Raw genomic sequence first — 17703 nt, forward strand, 5'->3', positions numbered from 1 at the left:
CTAAATGCTGCCTCCAGACTGATTCGTGTATTATTTTTAAATACTTGAAAAAGGTGGGCACAGACATTGTATAGATGATAGAAGTCTCTACTCTCACAAAACGGTGCAACTTTGCAAAAAGAAGAGGAAATTCCAATGGACAATTTCAGAAACACAACAGCATTCAAATCTCAAGAAAACCAGGGCCACAACATCCATTAGAGTAAACTGCTATCATTGCCTATAACACTGGATTCTAAGTCTGAAAATCAGTTTCCATGGCTTGTGCTCAGGGAATCCAAATGTGGATGGCATCTTCCCGCTCTAAAACCACTGTAAATGAAAAGCAGCAGTACAACAAAGAGGCTCTCCAGGAAAGCAAGAAATAAAAATAACACTATTATATTATTATTTTTTTAAGCTTTGCTGCAAACCAAAAGATCCCATAACATTTTATGGATGGAGATACGTTTTTCATGGAAAGAAATTAGCAAAAATAGGACTATATATAAGCATAATTCTTTAAGTAACAGGAGATAGACAAACAGCAGGATAATTTTCCACTGGCCTCTTAGAATCCATGACCCAAAATACCAAAGAAGAAATAAGAATGCAACAGTGCAAGACACATAAGTCTCTATACACAGGCCCTTCTTGTTTATCTTCTGTATTAAAGAGTACCACTGAACCAAAACTAAGTTAAAAAAGGAAAAAATGCTTCAAACTATCCTGCTAGAAAACAACATCCACATTTATAGCAAACAACAAATTCCCTATCACAGAAGCAAAAACTTCAGTTTTCATCATAAATCGAGCAACAGATGTGTACTGAGATGTATCACTCATGAAGTCTTCAGTATCACTGGCAGAGCAAGCTGAGGAAGTATATGAACCACCATGCCTCACTGAAGAATTTCAGCAAAAGATATCCATCCTAACATAAGACTACTTCCTATTAAAAAAAAAAACCACAAATGATAAATAATGATAAAATTACCTCAGCAACTATCTAGTTAAGCCACATAATTATATTTTACCTCCATAATATGCTTATCAAAACAAAACAAACTATACGTAGTTGATTTACAGGCAAATTCCAAAATGTATGGTTTCTATCTAAGAATAAGTGAGTAGGTATATTTTTCAAAAGCATATGTGATCTGGTCCCTAACACAGAATGAGCAACACAACCAGTAAGTGAATTTTGTAAATTCTGTGCATGTATCACCAAGCTCCTAGTATGATTAGGAGTACTCCAAAGTACTCCAAATTACATATACACCAATATATGGAATGTATGTGAACTTGGGAATGTAACTCTGCAAGTATACAAAAAGTTACGAAACATTTTTTGCTAGATGATAAAATAGATAAATTATTTCAGCTTACACGTCTGGCAATTATTTAGCTTAAAAAAAAGATAGAGAAACTAAGAAGTACCTTCACAACTTGCAACAGTAATGCAAATTCAACTTGAAGTGCATAAAGACACTTGACAGCTACAAACTATGTGCATGTTTTCCACTGAAACAGCACAGGCACTTACCAGTGGAGCACGTTTACATCCTATAGAGGTTTACAATAGCCTATTCCAGCTGGCTATGCTGCTTTGGAGTTGCAAAAAGAGCACTCCTTTATTTCACGTACATGATGAAAATAGTACTTGATGTACTGACATTTTTCTGTGAACTTTTTGTATAGCACAAGTGATAGTCTGAACTCCATTTAAAAACAGAAGAGCAAAAGCTTTTCCTATTATGTTCTTTTCAAGCAGAAAAAGTGAAGAGTTATGGCAAGTTCATGCCACTTCTAAGATGTTTAACACAAGTATCATAATTGTCACTTAATGGGTCAGGAAACAAAGACAGACTTGTCTCAGTGGTGTTGTCTGTTCTCTATAGATCACACTTATTTTCCTTTCATATTTAGGAAATGTAATTATGTCTAATTCAAATTACAAGAGAGAATAATTACACAAAGCCTTTTTTTTTCCCCTTTATAGTTAATCCTCTGAATATTTTATTTGCCAAGACATACAATTTTCCAAAAAGAAAACATTAACTTATGTGGCCTGTATGGAATTTATTTAATTATATGATATTCCAATAGTCTGCCCAGCAATTTATTATGTTAATTAGTTAGATTATGTGTGAAACATTTTACAATGAGTCTTTCCCTTTACATGTTTTTTTTTTTTTTTAAATCCTTCTAATGAATCATTTTTGGTGGTTGTAAGAAATAACTGGGCTTTGCAGTTTGAGCAAAACATAATTTATATCAACTTTGACTTACTGAAGCTTTTGAGAACCTTAAATTGTGCATTTTGTGATACTACAATCTACTTACTACAATGCAACACTGTAATTGGATAGTATTGTGTATTTGATATCAGAATTGAATACTATATTACTTTGTGAGTAATGCTATATTTTTGGTTACAATTAAAAAGGAAGGGGAAAAATGGAGAAGACCTCCAATAGTTCTCCAACTAGGAGGCAGAAGAGAATTAAAAGAAAGCACCTAACAATCAGCATGTGAAATTCTCTCTAGGAAATGGGCCAAAAAGCTAAATCAACATGGATTTTTGCAAGAAAGCAAGTTATTGTTTGCTTTCTACAAGCTGATGCTACTGTGTGGTCAGAGAAACAGAACACTGAACTTAAAATCTCTTCCATGATGTCTTCTACAAAATGTTTTGCAACAGACCTGGAGTATTATTTCAGTCTAAACTTTATCTTACACTTTTTTTTCCCTTACTAAAATGGGAAATCCATTGTATTTCTTTGCCTGAGTTTTCAATAGCAGGGGTCAGCACCTTTCAGCAGGTCCCACAGCCTTCCAAGCCAGATTTCCAGGACCATGCTGGGACTCCTGGCACGTTCTGCATTTAGCTGGGAATCCATGCTTGCATCTTCAGCCTCCCAATACACCCTGTGTATTTGCAGGTGGGGGAAGGAAGTATTGTCAGAACATCCTTTTCAGCTGTAGATGCGAGGCTTCCAGAAGTACCCACCCACTGCTACACTCCTATTACTGAATTCAGCCAAAAGAAGTCAACGTCATATACATGGGGCTTGTTGGTTAGGTTCTGCTTCTTCTCATACCCATACTGTAAACTAAAAATAGAATCTTTTCTCACCACTATTTTCAGCCCAATGCTGCACTGTGTAACACAGAACAACACTGTACCGCCAGCACACAGAACAAAGCACTGGTGAACTGGGATGTCTACACATGCATACCTGAGCAGAAATCTGAAATTGCACTCATCCAACACAAACTCACTTTAACAAAAACTTCATTGTCAGGAGAAACTCCCTCTCAAACACTAACAAGAAAAATCCAGACCTAGAGGTCCCTCTTTTGCAAACACTAAAGCTGTCATTGTTTGTAGGTGGTAGAGGACAGAAATAAAGTTCAGAAAGACAGTTTATCCCTGCTGCTCAATGGCAAGGGCAACCATTGCTTAACACAAAAAGAAGTTCACTAAGAAATTCATGTTGAACCAGCCTCTCTCATTAGATACTAAAGGGTTTTGCCTACGTGTCATCTGAAAATATATTAACACTACAGAATCACTGATGTTGGCCTAAATGTCATGTTTAAGTCAGTTTCCAATTATTATCTTACCATTTATATTCATTTTCTCTTAATGGGAGCACTGTTAGAGCACTATAAAAAATTCTGCTGTGGTCACATATGTCTCCAAGACTTGACAGGTCAGCCAGCCACAGAAACACTATAAATATTTCAGATAACCTTTTTTTTTTTTTTTTTGACCAACAGATGCTGATGTGATAAAATAATAGAGGGAGGCAGAGGAGAAGGTGGCAGTATATTCCAAGTGAATTAAGTTGGTGTTGATTTCCTCCAACTGTGATATTCAAGTCACATTCACATACAGGTTATATTTCTAAAATGTTTCTATACATTGTGTTACATTTTTTGACTTGACAGATTTAACAAATGGAGAGTTCAAGACTACATTATTGCTCATTTCTGAAAGAAGGACGGAAATACTGCTACATGAAGTAAACAATCCACCTAGTAACGGGCATAGCAGCTCAGGCAAATGCCATGAATTTTGTCTGCACTGAAGATTTTACCAGCATCAGGTCTACAAACCTAACCCTAAATCATTAAAGATTATAAAATAAAAAGTGGACATGATAAATTGCAGATACGTTTCATAAGGCATAAGCAAAATCCAAACCTAATTTCCCTCCAGGTCTGCAAGCAACTGAGTCCTTAATACTGCGTTTTGTATGTCTTCATTCAATGCTGAAAAGCAAATCTTATTGAAGCTGGTCAGTTAGATGTTTTCTTGTGTTATGAAATGCAGCAAGCATCAAACATAAAAAAAAATCTCAACATAGATCATTAAACATATTTACATTTTACCTTTTATTTTAATAAAATGACTCAAATGCTTACTTGGTCCTGAAAGACTGCACAGTGAAGGAACTCTTCAGAGCAGGTTCCTTCAGCAGGATACCTGTGAACAAAAATACCAAATAAGTTTGCTAGACTAAGAACGTATGTGTTAGTCCAGTCCTGTTTTTTTTTTTCAAATTGCAATTGAGCAGAATAAACATCCTAAGTATTACTGTATAGCAAGAAGGAATGCGTATTTCACTGTCCCTTGGATCTCCAGGACTAAGAGCTTTGCTCTCAGTGCAAGTTCTTAGAATATCATTTTAAGGCTTACTGCCAGGAAACCCATAAATGCCTTATCTTGCTCTTTACAGAGGAATTAAATAGGACTAATACCTTCATGACAAAGTTTATATGAATAGTTCAAGAACACCTGCCTTATGGCCCCCAGGTGGTTTTTTTTTTTGCACTGGTGACCACATGCAGGTCATACAAACCATACTCAGTTCCCATTGCTAAGCATCACGGCTTGTCTCGGCACTACCCAGTGACCCAACAGCCAGCCAGTCTCTGTGGCTCATGCACCATCAACATGGTGTGCGCTGTCCGAGCGGGGATTACAGTCTGCCATGCTGCGAAAGGCAGGAGTTGAAACATGCGGGATCAGGCCCTGGATCTGTCCTTTTGGGGTGGTTGCTGCCCTAACGACCACTCCATCCTGAGCTGCAGTACAGGGTTCCTCAGCCCTTAGCTCTGAGCTTCTCAACACCACAGTAGCTTTAAATTAATGACTAGTGATGAACAAATATTCTTTCCACGTGTATTGTGCACTTCAACACACCACTGACAGTTTTAAAAACTCATGCATTAAAATCATTGTCTAGCTATGTATTTAAAACAATTAAGTCATCATTAATTTGGTAAATGCCATAATAGGCTTCTGGAAATTACAAAAGAATCCTTTCCCATGACATACATCGATATGATATTTGTCTAACTAGGTGATCTGCTTATTATGCACCAATTCAATGCTTTCTTAAAATACGTGGTAACAAAAAGCACAAAGGAACAAAGTTACCCCACTTAATTATTTGACAGCATCAGTTTCGGATTTTCCGACACGCCAAGCTAACTAAGAATACGTCAGTGCTACCACAGGACCTCCCAGTTCACTCAGCACCAAAGGGTTAATCCCCCACATTTAATATCCTACCTCAAACAAGAATAATTGTAGCAAGAAGCAAGCTCTTATGGTAGCCTTAGTTAGACCATGCTAGTTCTTCAGAACACAACAGTAAAAAAGCCATGCAAATGGAGATGAATGGAGCACAAGCCACCGAGGTAATTAAAAATGTATTTTCCATCTCCTAGTAATTGAATTGTGTACAAGCTGCAAGTTAATGAGGTCATCTACCCTCAAGCACTGACAGGAAAGCAGGAATAATTATCTTTCAATTTTTTCTTATGTAGCAATTAATTTTAACCATTCGCCTACACCCCACTCCCACTTCCCTCATTCCAGTCAGTCAAAGTCACAGCTAAGCCGAATTGACAAGCAATTGATATGGTAGCGGCACGGAGCCGCCGAGGCGGGTAAGGTAATCAAGGGGCTGCAGCTGTTGAGGGCTAAGCGCTTCCAGGTGAATGTCACCTGAGATTTTGCATTCTGCCACTCGGAGGACTTGGGACACACAGTAGTGCCTGACAGCACATCTGGTGCCAGGTGGGCAGGGAGGGGACAGGGCTGGTTTGGGAAGGGAACAGAAGGATGGACAAGGATTGATGAATGGACAAGACTTGAAACAAAATCCCCCCCCCCCCCCCCTTTTTTTTTTTTTAAGGACTCATCTACTATCATTGAATATTGCATACTACATTTTGGAGCTGTGTAGAAAAAACACTGTCATGTCTTGGCTTTTAATACAAAAACACAAACACCAATTAGACTCAAACCCTTATGATGCCTCCTGTAACCATCCAACACGGACTTTCAGCAGCTCTCTACTTAAAAGGAACTAAATGCATGCCAAAACAAATCCATGAGGGAGTGGGCTGCAGAGAGCAGTTTGGCACTTTGACCTGCGGACAGAGGCCTCACGAGCTCTCTGCAGATGCCCACGTTTGTAATTGGGCTGGCAATCTCAGCCTCTCTTCCTTTGACCTGCACCATCTTTCAGGAGCTAAAATGAGCTGTTCTGTTCACAAAAAAAAAGCAAAAGCCTCGGGTCTTTTAACAGGGACAACACTGGCAATGCAACAAATGTATTTAACTCAAGCATTTCATTCAAACGGTTGAGATCAAAGGCAGGAGGCCCAAGTGTCTGGTTATTAATACTGCTCCTACATTTCCTCCCCCAGTTAAGATTACAAACGTCACCAGCACATTGCATAAGAAAGGGAGCACACTGCTGGACTCAAAGATGGCCATGTGAGCCATACCACAGTGACAACTCATCCCTGTATGTCATACTCCCACGTGCTGTCAGATGTATTTCTTCTCCAATTTTTAATTATTATTTTTGGCTTGCAATTTTATGAAGACCTTTCCCAACAGCAAGAATTCTGATTCAGATGCTCTTACATTCATGAGTTATGACAATAATTGTGCCTTACTCACCTGGCTGGGCAGACTAGCAAAGTCCCATCAGGTAAAGCTCTGTCACTTTTGCAAGAAGTGCTAAAAATTCTTATATGCATAACTATAACTGCAGACAAACAGCGTAAAAATGATAAAAATTATTTTGCAGTGTGAAATTATTCAGTGGTGGTGTAAACAAAAAAAACTCAGTCCACTGCCTTGGACTTCAAGTCCACAGCCCAGCTGCCACCTTCTTCTGCTTTTACTAGCCAATTCAAGGTTGTTTTTGAAGTTGATTCTACTTATTACAGAAGTGTCCAACAAATAGTTGCCTTTTAGACGAGCAGAATTTTCAAAGCAAAATTTGGTAGAAAAGGTAACGGAAGTTAATCCTTTGTGCTTTCCTTCATTAGGAACAAAGATAGTGATTATCATGTAGGCAAAAGTTAGACAACACCTGGAAGAGCAGTACCCATAAAGGTCACCTCAGCTTCAGTATAAAATTAGCATCAGGAATGAAATCAAAGGCAAGCAAACGCCAACATGCAGAGACTGGAGGGAAGACGAGTCGTCGCTTTCTTTTGAGCACACAAAGAACATAACACGTGACAATGCAGCAATATAGTAATAGCAATAATTTCTATATACTTATCACCTAACTTTCTATGTAATTCGCAATTGTCTTCTAGTTTTCTTCCCATTGATGGAAGAAAACGCCACAATCTAAAAGCTGCTGGCAAACTCTTATCGCACTTGAAGCTGTTATCCACCTCCTGTGGATATTTAGAAGTTTGTCTCACCCAGAACGAACATCAATTGTTGCTTTAGCAGGAGACTTCACAATCTTGATTTCTCATGTCATAGAAAGGTGTCTCATGCACACCTGTAGCATATGCACAGAACAATACCTTCACAAAGATCGGCAAATGGAGTTTTTACCAAAAAAGCACATTTTGGTCTTGCTGCCTGCCCCTCCATCTCCCCATCCCCAGTTTAACAAATTGCAGCTGGGTGCAAACCTGGGACAGTTGCTAACACTGGTGACAAGTCCAGATGAAAAGAAGCCAGTGAGAATTTTACAGAGAAAAGCACGTCCATAAAGCTAGTGTTCATTGCTCATAATTAAATTCATTTGAAAACTCTACACACATGGACATGATGGAAAGACATGAATTGTATTACAAAGACAAAATCATTCTCAGTGGTGAGTTAAATGTTGTCAGTCAATCCTAACCATTTCACAGCCAGCTTTCTCTCTGTAATGGCAGATTAAACTTGGCAGACTTGATGGGGCATAATAAACTTCATGTAGTTTCCACTCCTCCTCTTTTTTGCAGAGCTGAGGCATGTTCTTCCTTTTAGGTTTACTCCAGAAAGCCCAGATAAAACAAGGAGATCAGTTTCCACATCCTCAGGAGGCTCTTTTGCTCTCATTAGAAGGGAAAGTTCAAATACACATGCATAAACTGAGGAAGCTACTTCAGCAACTCTCCTGCCTCTGAAGAACAAGAGGACAGAGGAAAGAAGCACTTACTCAAACAGTGCCAGTAGTCATACAGCAGGGACAGGGCTCATATAAACAGTTCACATTACACAGCTTTTTCTCTTCTGAACACACAAAGTGTGCTGCTGGCTCAGACAAATCCTGGGCATCATCCTGCTTCTCACAGAAAGAAAAAGAGATGCTGTTTCATAAGAGAAGGCAGCCTTAATCACTTTCTGTGGTTTGTTTTCTTTACCATCTCCCAGCATCCAAAACTGGCATCTTAGGCATATTTTTAGGGAATATCCCTGCTTAAACCCTTCAGCAACTGTTTATAGACCTGTTGTCCATGAAGTTGTCTACTCCCTCTTTGAACCTGCAGATATTGCATCTCTACAGCATTTTGTAGCAATTGCTTTTAGTTTTACTACCCACTGCATAAGTACTCTCTCTGCTTGCTTGTCTTCAGGGTTTTATTTGTTTTTAGAAGTTCTCATATTATTCCAACAAAGCATCCCTTTCCCCGATCTTGTGCTGTCACAAGTTGATCCCAGCAGTAGATACTGGTTAGTGAGAAAGATGGGAAGTTCAGTATAAATCACAGGGGGATTTGAGATGAGAAAAGGAATAATTCTTGCCAAGGTGTAAACACCTTGTACTACTTGCAAGAATGTTTTTACCGAAATTAAAGAGGATACCGTTTCCTTACTTCCTTACTGGGATTTTAAATATCCCAGGTTTACCACCTGGCATAGAGGAGGTAACTTGAGTTATTTAATATATTTCAAGTTGCATGGAAATGACATGACAAAATAAAAAAAAAAAAATACTGCAAGTGTGCAGAGCAGCCTCTAGTGATTGGCAGGTAACTTGTGATTAGGCCAAAATTGACAGGTTTGTTTGAATATTAAGCTCTGTCAAATTTTCTTCTAGATACTAATATCAGATATATTATTTGTATGAGATATTTACACACTATTGTCTCTCCACATTAACACGTTTAGGGTGGACTTCTTTTCTTGTAACTATAAATCATATTTGTGCAAATTCTTTTGCTTACTTCCTGTAAATCTTGGTCTTCAGATTTTTCAGATTTGGATAATCTCCTTTTCTTCTACCACTCCTGAAATGTAAGCCTAGCCCCAGAATCATCATTCTTTAGCCCCACAAACTTGTACCATACCTGGGCTAACTGCGGTACGTGTCGCACACACACAACTCTGTGACAGTAAGTATGTGACCCTGCTACTAAAAAGCCTCTGTGATCAGAAATCATGCAGCAAATGTGACTCAAAAAAAAAAAAAAACGACCACACCAAAATACCCCCCCCCAAAAAAAAAAGTTAAACACTTTCTCTCCAAAAAAATCAGAAAGACAAGATTTAAATACTGTTCTGAAATAAACCACAGCCAGAATACAAAGCAACAAACTACATAAAAAGCCCAAGTCTAGAAAAGCAGACAGAGAAACATGTAATTGTTTTGCTCTGCAATGAAAAGCCTCTAGCACACAAATTAAATAGAAATCTCTGCTTGGATGCTGAAGCATAAAGGAACTCGTGTTCCCACTACACTACAAGCAAGACACATTGTCACAGACGCACAGGAACAATTACAACTTGATATAATTTTGTTTAAATACAACCTATTCTCTTCAATAATGATCTTACAGGAGAGCTCATATGATTTAAACCTATACAAAGTCTGAATGTATAAACACAAGCCATCCTAAACACCACCATTAGACAAATCAAAACTTCAGATCTGTGCTTAAATGTGACAACCAACGCGTCAGCTCGGAAGGCAGAACTTTTCTCACATCTATCCCAGATATTTTAAGTGCAGTTTTGGTATAGCTTAAGTTTTACAGTGTAAACTGGGACCATTGCAACATCCCAGTCTGTTTGCCTTACCGCATTCCTTACTGGATATTCTTTGTATTACTGGGAAAACACTAAATGAAGCAACTGGACAGAACCTATTCCGTCTCTGATTTTCTGTTGAGGTAGCAGCTAAAAGCCCCAGCCCTGCATAAAGATGTACATCCCTGAACTGTACCAATCTGCAGAAGTAGATGGTCCCCCTCCGGAGGCACATCCAGTCCAAGTTTAACAATCCAGCTCCGAGTTCTCCATTTGTGATATATAATTTCTGACATAACTGATGCTAACAATTTTTAATTCGAGCCAGATCAAATCCTGCACACACTTTTTCCTGTGCAGAGTACTAGAGAGATCAATACTAATTACCTGCTGGAGACATGCATCTCCTAGAAGCTCTTACAGAACAGAGCTCATCTACCTCCCACCCCCCACCCCAATAGCTTATTACATAAACATATGCACTAATAAAAGATTTTAAGCTGCACCATTAAATACTTCTGTTTTTCTAAAAAAATCTCATCTACCCAGCTGCTGCTTATCAGTCATCCATTTAATTATTGTACTCTGTTGCCTTGATCTGGCTTTGCCACACTGTGATAAATCGTGCACCGGTGTACAGCACACACTGTTCCAGGCACAGCTCTCCCCACACCCCACCCTTCTCCAGAGGCTCAGATAGGACACCTACATTAAATAGACTGTTGCACAAAATTTCACACAAATAAGGACATGCTTTTTGTTTTGTTTTGTTAAAAAGCTTGAGATCTTAAAAGGCCTCTGATCACTCTCACACAATAGTATGTTGATATTCAGTGGATGCCCAATAAAAGTTTCAAGATCCCACACAGCAATTTACATTCTCTGTAATCAGTACCTTCCACCCTCCCGCCCAAAATAAAACCAAAAACAACAGTATCTTTTAAGGGTATTGCCATTCACTGTCTGGCTCAATTTTAATTTCTCATTTCCTCCCTCCTAGTTACGTAAAAATTAAAGAATATGCAGAAGTGAATATAGAAAAAAAATAGAAGATTTTCAATAAGCGTTCAGGTAAGAAAATTATGAAAAAAACATGAATTTCTGCTTAAAGCAGTTGGGGAAACTCCACTTTCTCCAGACATCAAGATTGAAATCCTGCACATTAGTTCCAGCTAAGTCAATTTTCTTAAATTGAAAATCCTGACGTAACAAAGTTTCATCACTTTTTGTGAAGTGCCATCCTTTCTAACTATCCTCAGATTTGAATGCAAATCATCTGTGTCCAGCTATAGCAGGCTTAAAATTCCTTCAAAGATGCTACACAAGCTGAATTCTGCATCACTGTCCGTTGGCACCAACCCTAAGTTGATTTATTTAATCATTCCATTTTACTGTTTTCATTGAAAACGTTATTCCTCCCAAAATGGCACGATAAGCAAAATACTTTACTCTTTTTTCCTAGGTGTTGTCTCAAAAAAGAACAATGATTTTTGTAGGTATTCTGTACCTATATAATAGAAACTGAGTTGAAATGCTAGAACTAGAGATGAGCTATAATGTCTGGTGATGCAAATTACACTTCAATTCTGATCAATAGAAATATATTTCATGCTTTTGTTCTGAAAACACTCAAATAGGACATCTAGTAATACAAAATTTAACTTCAAAATTCTAGAATCTTCTTTCCTTTTAAAGAAACATTTCCATGTGATATTTACAGTATTCGGATGATTTGCTGTTTTTCCAAAACACCACTCCATTGCATGACTATTAAAAGGTAAACCCTGAACAACACATAGCGTACGTTAAATCTTATTTACCTATTTTACAGAGTGAGCTCCAGAAAAGAAGATACACAACTCAGTGAAACATTACACAGGTCAGCACTGCCACGTGATATGTTATACTATTGACAAATGACATAAGATGACTGAAAGAAGAAGAAAACAAAACTTGAAGTTAGCATCTTCCTTTACAGTACATCATATTCCAGGCAATAAAGATCACATGAAACAATCTGAAGACCGATTTAGAAAACCACGCAGTGATTTCAACACCCAGTCTGTATCTCTGCAGGAGCAAACTTCAGCAAAGCAGCACTGCCCCATAGCACATTATAAAATTAGCCAAATAAAGACAGACTGCAGGATCAAAGCAGTGAGATATCCCTGCTTTTCTTCTGTTTCCTAGGATACTTCTCTCTATACCTAGGTTTTGTTCATGTCCATGTTTTAAAATAGTCATTTGACATTTACACCTGAATTAATTCTAGCTATAAATACCCCTTGTTATATATCCAGCTAGTTGTAGCACATTAGCAGCTACAGTATCCATTTCATTAAGATCTTTAGGATTTTAAGTGATAAATTAATAATCCATCCTTTCATATTAAATGGAGCCTCTGAAGTATAACTATTAAAATAAGCCAATCTAGCTTACGCAGGTCTCTGCAGATCTTCTGCCCTTTCAAAACAGTTGCCTATCCTCATACAAGCACCTGTGTGCTCCTAAACGGTTACTCAGTAAAAACTTCTTAAATTCTGACCAAGAAGGTCAGCCAGTGGAGGCAAGCAGCTGGTTCGCGCTCTCCGCATCTTTTGATCTCTCTACGGAAATTTCCACTTTAGGTGAAAATGACAACTCACCACTTGACTGGTTCTTGTGACAGAAATATGGCCTGGTCATTGCTCCCACTGCCTGTGAAGACGTTACAACACCTGTTAAAATAGGATGGGCTATCAGTCCTGAGCTAAATAAAAATCCAAGATAGGCGTTTCAGCTTACTCATAACAGTTGACCTCCTCCACCCATTGAAGCACTCTACACTTCCACATTCAAATTCTGCTAACCCCCCATCTTCCCCCAGCAGATGACCACAGGTGTACCTAGAAATGAAGGACCGTGTGACAAAGCTTGCTAGCTGAAGTCCAGCTGCAACACAGCTCTCTTCCTGCTCTCTGCACCCACGTAACTCACTGTGCCCTCAGAAGGAACCTGATCACCCCTTTGTAATTCATGAAGCCTACTACGTTACACCTCCTATGGCAGTCAAGCTTACACCTTTTTCACTCAGAAGACAAGCACTGTGAGTTAAACTGTTTTGGTGGGTTTTGTTTTGTTTTTTTTTTTCCTTGCAGTAAAACAGAAAAAGAAATCAGAACTAATCTTCCCTTAAGACCTTCCCTTCCCCCAGTTTATGTGGCACAGACCAGCCCGCAATAATCAAACCAGAGCCATTTAGTGTATAGTCTAGTCTTGCTGTGACTAATAGGATGATTGGTTGTATAGCTTCTTTATGGTTGTTCATTATATCACCCTTACATAAAGTAATTTAATTTCAGTGGGATAATTAGGGTATTTCTAATCTAACTGATAGTCTGAATGAAATGAGATTCTCAGAGGGAGATTTGTGTACCAGGAGATTGCTGACCTTCGGCCCCAATTTTCACACAATGTATTAAGCTGACAGCCTTACTTCCAAGCCCTGCTGCACCGGCTTTTCACCACTTGTGCAGATCTGCATGCTGCAGACAGCACCACCGAATGAGGTGGTTCTACCCCAAAATCCCACTATTAAAGGGAACCATAATATTTTATTTGCATTATAGAAAAATAATCCAGGACATCACTCACTAGCTGGAAGTGCAGCACTGTTATTAATCTGCCATGTAATGCCAGCAACTAAATTCTTGATTTTCAGGCTCTGCATTACAAGGCAACTTCAAACTTATACAACATTGACTTGATCAACACCTACACTTTTATAAGTATTGAAAGAAAAAAAAATAATAAAAAAATTTCCCCTACAATTTTCTGGAATCAAATATGCAAGAGTTAAGTATGCAGCTTCTATACTGTTGGCAAAGTGAATCAATGCTATATTGTATTGTTGAACCAAAAACCTGGGTTCCTCTAGTGTTCACTGCTCACTGCAGCTGACAAGCAGTATGGACTATCTGGCTGGTTAACCTACAAAGCCCTTCATTTCTTCACTGTCAATTATTGCATACCAGCACTTTTCCTTCTGTGTCTGTCCCTGTTCCCTGAGAGCTGACATACTCCTTTCCTGCATCCCTATAACAACTTTCTGGCATAGACCGATCCAGCTCTCAAAAGGCTTTTTCCTTCAGCTGCGTGTGGACTGTGGCTGCTGTAACCTAACCCTCCTTGTCATACCTGCAGCAGCATCCCTGCAGTTGCACATTCCTCTGCTGATCCTTGTCTTTACAAAGGATGATACCCTTAAATACCAGAAGCCTTCATCCTACAGACCTTTGAAATTATTTCCCTGTGATTAGTGAGCATCTCAACAGCTTAGCCTTTAATCTTAAGAGTTAACAGAAGTCAAAAAGGCTTTACAAACTGAAGAAAACAATTTGCTCTGTCATTTCATTTCTTTTTAGTATTTGATATATAAATATTTGATTTAAAGGCAGCTCATAAGTTATATTAACTTGCAGGCTCCTTTGTCCCAGACTAACAAACAAGTCAAGTGAGTCTCTGAAGATATCACTCACAGTCTTTCCTTTTCAGACAAAATAAAATTCTGTACACAAAGAAGACAGAGTTCCCACTAGCTTCAAAGACATCACAATTTAACATAAAACTTTATAGCTACACACAAATAATCAATACACAGTGTCATGTAAATATACATAGAGATATTTACTGTATGTATATATATATATATATATATATATATATATATGTATGCACACATTTAAGTATTAACCTGTTCCTTATTTCAGCATAATAAAGCATAATTTAACAGAAGTATGTGCACTGGTCGTCTGAAAAAGGAACCTCAATATTTACACTGGAGCACAGAGGAAAATATATTAGCTATAGTATTTATGCCTCAACACGTAAAATATTAGACTTCATACAGAAGTAATTCTTTTCAATAAATTATTCTGCAGATATCACATTTTTAAAGAGGGATACTTCATTGTTTTTAAAATGAAAACACAACAAAACAACAAAACACAATTAACTGTTTAACACAATATTATAGCTCCCTAAAGGCCTTTTCTTTAAAGAACAAGCTCACAAAAATATATATTGAAGATTAAGATTTTGCATAGATGGATATTTTAAGCATGGAGGGGGAGTTGGGACAGACAAAAGCAGCATAAGAAGAGCCCACCTAAATCTTTATTTCACTCCATTTCTCACCTTATCATTATTCAGTAATGGTCATTTGTATTTTTATGTTCTTCAACAAGCCTTGCACTTGCAGCCATGTCAGGCCACATCCTTGTGGATTCGTTGTTAGTAAGTCACTAACCTGAAGGATGGTAATGGCTCTTTCACAGAAGTAGCAGTCTTGTCAGGACCTATTTAGGAGACTCTTTAATTCATGGTTCATTGACCTGATAAAACGAAGAAGCCGTTACAGTTTAATGGACCAAGGCAGAGCTCGCATACAGGAAGTAACGGCTCTATACTAGAGACGATGAAGGGCTGTTTTCTACTTTTGGATGCATACTACAAACCTGAATTTTAAATATATTTTCAGAGACAAGACAACATTGATCAAAAGTAGTTTTAAAATAATAAATATTCTGTAGTGTCTTCATCAGATGGTTATCTTAAGAGTTGCCAAAATATTCTACTTGGTCAAAGGAAACAGAAATTAATGAACTCCTTGCAGTGCTTTCAGATAAACTCATATGAAGTGTTTGTCCAAAAGGTATAAGAATTAAGAATATTTCACACAGTAAATCTACCTTGTTTAGTAAGAAAAATCCAAAGCAAATGCATTATTGTTACTATGTTAGTGTACTTAGCAGGACCGTCAATGGATAGCACTGGATTCTGCTCTACTTCTGCCTCCGCCACCAAAAGTCAACATACACCTCAGTATTCATCCGTACTTTGGATGAGTCTTCACTAAAAGTATCAAAAACTCTCCTTTACAAAGTAATTTGATGTCCTCAAATGAGAGGATGCTGTACACCTGTTTCTATTTTAAGGTTCTAATTTTCAAAAAACTCTAGTGTTAAGGAATACACCTAATTTAAGCATTTAGTGCTAAAATGCACAAAGTTGAAATTTTATCTATAATCGTATGCATATCCATTCATTTGCATGGACAACTACTCATCATTGTGCGCACACAGCAGAAGAAACAACTGCCCAGGTTCCCCTGCTTCTGCTCGGGATCCTTCCTCCTCGACAGCACTTCATTTCCTACACTTTTGAGAAAAAAATCAAAGGATAGAGCAACTCTACAGTGACCAGAATATCAGTTATTTTACTCGGAAAATAAGTGATAAGTAAGAGCCCCAGTCTACAGCCCATTTTTTTTTTTTTTTTAATTAGGAAGACAAGCACTGAAGACTTCTGCTGGGCTGCACCCTGTTACAATGTGAGGTGGAAGAGGAAAAAAAACAACAGCTCTTTCGATGTCTGGCCAATAAAGCACATTGTGAAACCTGGCCAATCCTACAGCCCCTACACTCAAATTTGAAAGAGCTCCTTACATCATTGCACCTTCATAAAAGTTGAAGGTAATGAACAGCTTCCAAATGATGTTTCACTGCCTCATTGGAGTGCGTCCCTGGACCCTGAAAAGGCACGCAAAACATTTTAAATCAATAGCAGAAAATTATCTTTTTTGTATAACTAGTAAGTTTTGTCCTGATATCAAACTAAAAGAGCACGCAAAAACCATCTCCCCTCCTCTAAAAAAAAAAAAAAAAAAAAAAAAAAAAAAAACTTTATTCTTAGTACAGTTTAATAGAGTGACAAATTGCTATGGTATAGAGAATGTCAGGGAAAGAGAAGACATCTACTTTCACGTATTTCAGCAACATTCAAACCATGCCAGCATTAACAATGATACACTTCAATCACAAGAAACTGTACTAAAGCTTCATTTTTAAAAGCTACAACTGCTATGAAGACATGATTATAAAATTGCATTATTTCTTATCTATTATATTACTGCCACCAAATAAAATATTTAAAAAAAATATCCAGACTGTTCAAGAAGAAGTCTTGAACTAACATCACTGTCAGCACTGTTTGGAGGAGGAAGACAAACAACTACAAATTCAGAAGACAAACAACTACAAATTCAGAATTTTAGGCAAAAATCATCCTTACATAAATTTTACTATTCAAAATCTACTAAGATTTCTACTGTAACATCAAAATTTCTGTTGAATTTTATTTAGATGCAGAGCTCTTGTCACTCCCTTAAAAGCTATACAATAGTGAAGTGTTCTGTAAAATGACTACAATGCTAGGTCTCCTAAGAGAACTGCCAATCATACAATTTTTCATTATCAATCATAGAATTCTTAGTATTATTTGTTTGGTGTTTAAGGCACTGAAGATGCTCCAGGAAGAAGTTCCCTACATAGATGCTATACAAAACTCACTAACTACATAACTAACATGGCCACATTTCAGCAGAAACC

The 17703-nt window shown here is 37.8% G+C and overlaps 1 long non-coding RNA gene across 2 annotated transcripts; it reads right to left on the bottom strand.

The window, feature by feature from the left end:
• Nucleotides 1-341: 341 nt before the first annotated feature.
• LOC121070922 lies at nt 342-16930 on the bottom strand. Of its 2 annotated transcripts, none has more exons than XR_005820297.1 (6): nt 16772-16930; nt 15564-15648; nt 12922-12993; nt 12097-12206; nt 4414-4474; nt 342-931 (listed from the first exon to the last, which is right to left on the bottom strand). It is a non-coding gene; the product is annotated as an uncharacterized LOC121070922 (long non-coding RNA). The 2 variants fall into 2 exon arrangements; XR_005820296.1 differs by having other exon boundaries at nt 16762-16930.
• Between the last annotated feature and the right edge of the window lie 773 nt (nt 16931-17703).

Source organism: Cygnus olor, chromosome 5 (genome assembly GCF_009769625.2).
Source record: "Cygnus olor isolate bCygOlo1 chromosome 5, bCygOlo1.pri.v2, whole genome shotgun sequence".
NCBI lineage: Eukaryota > Metazoa > Chordata > Aves > Anseriformes > Anatidae > Cygnus > Cygnus olor.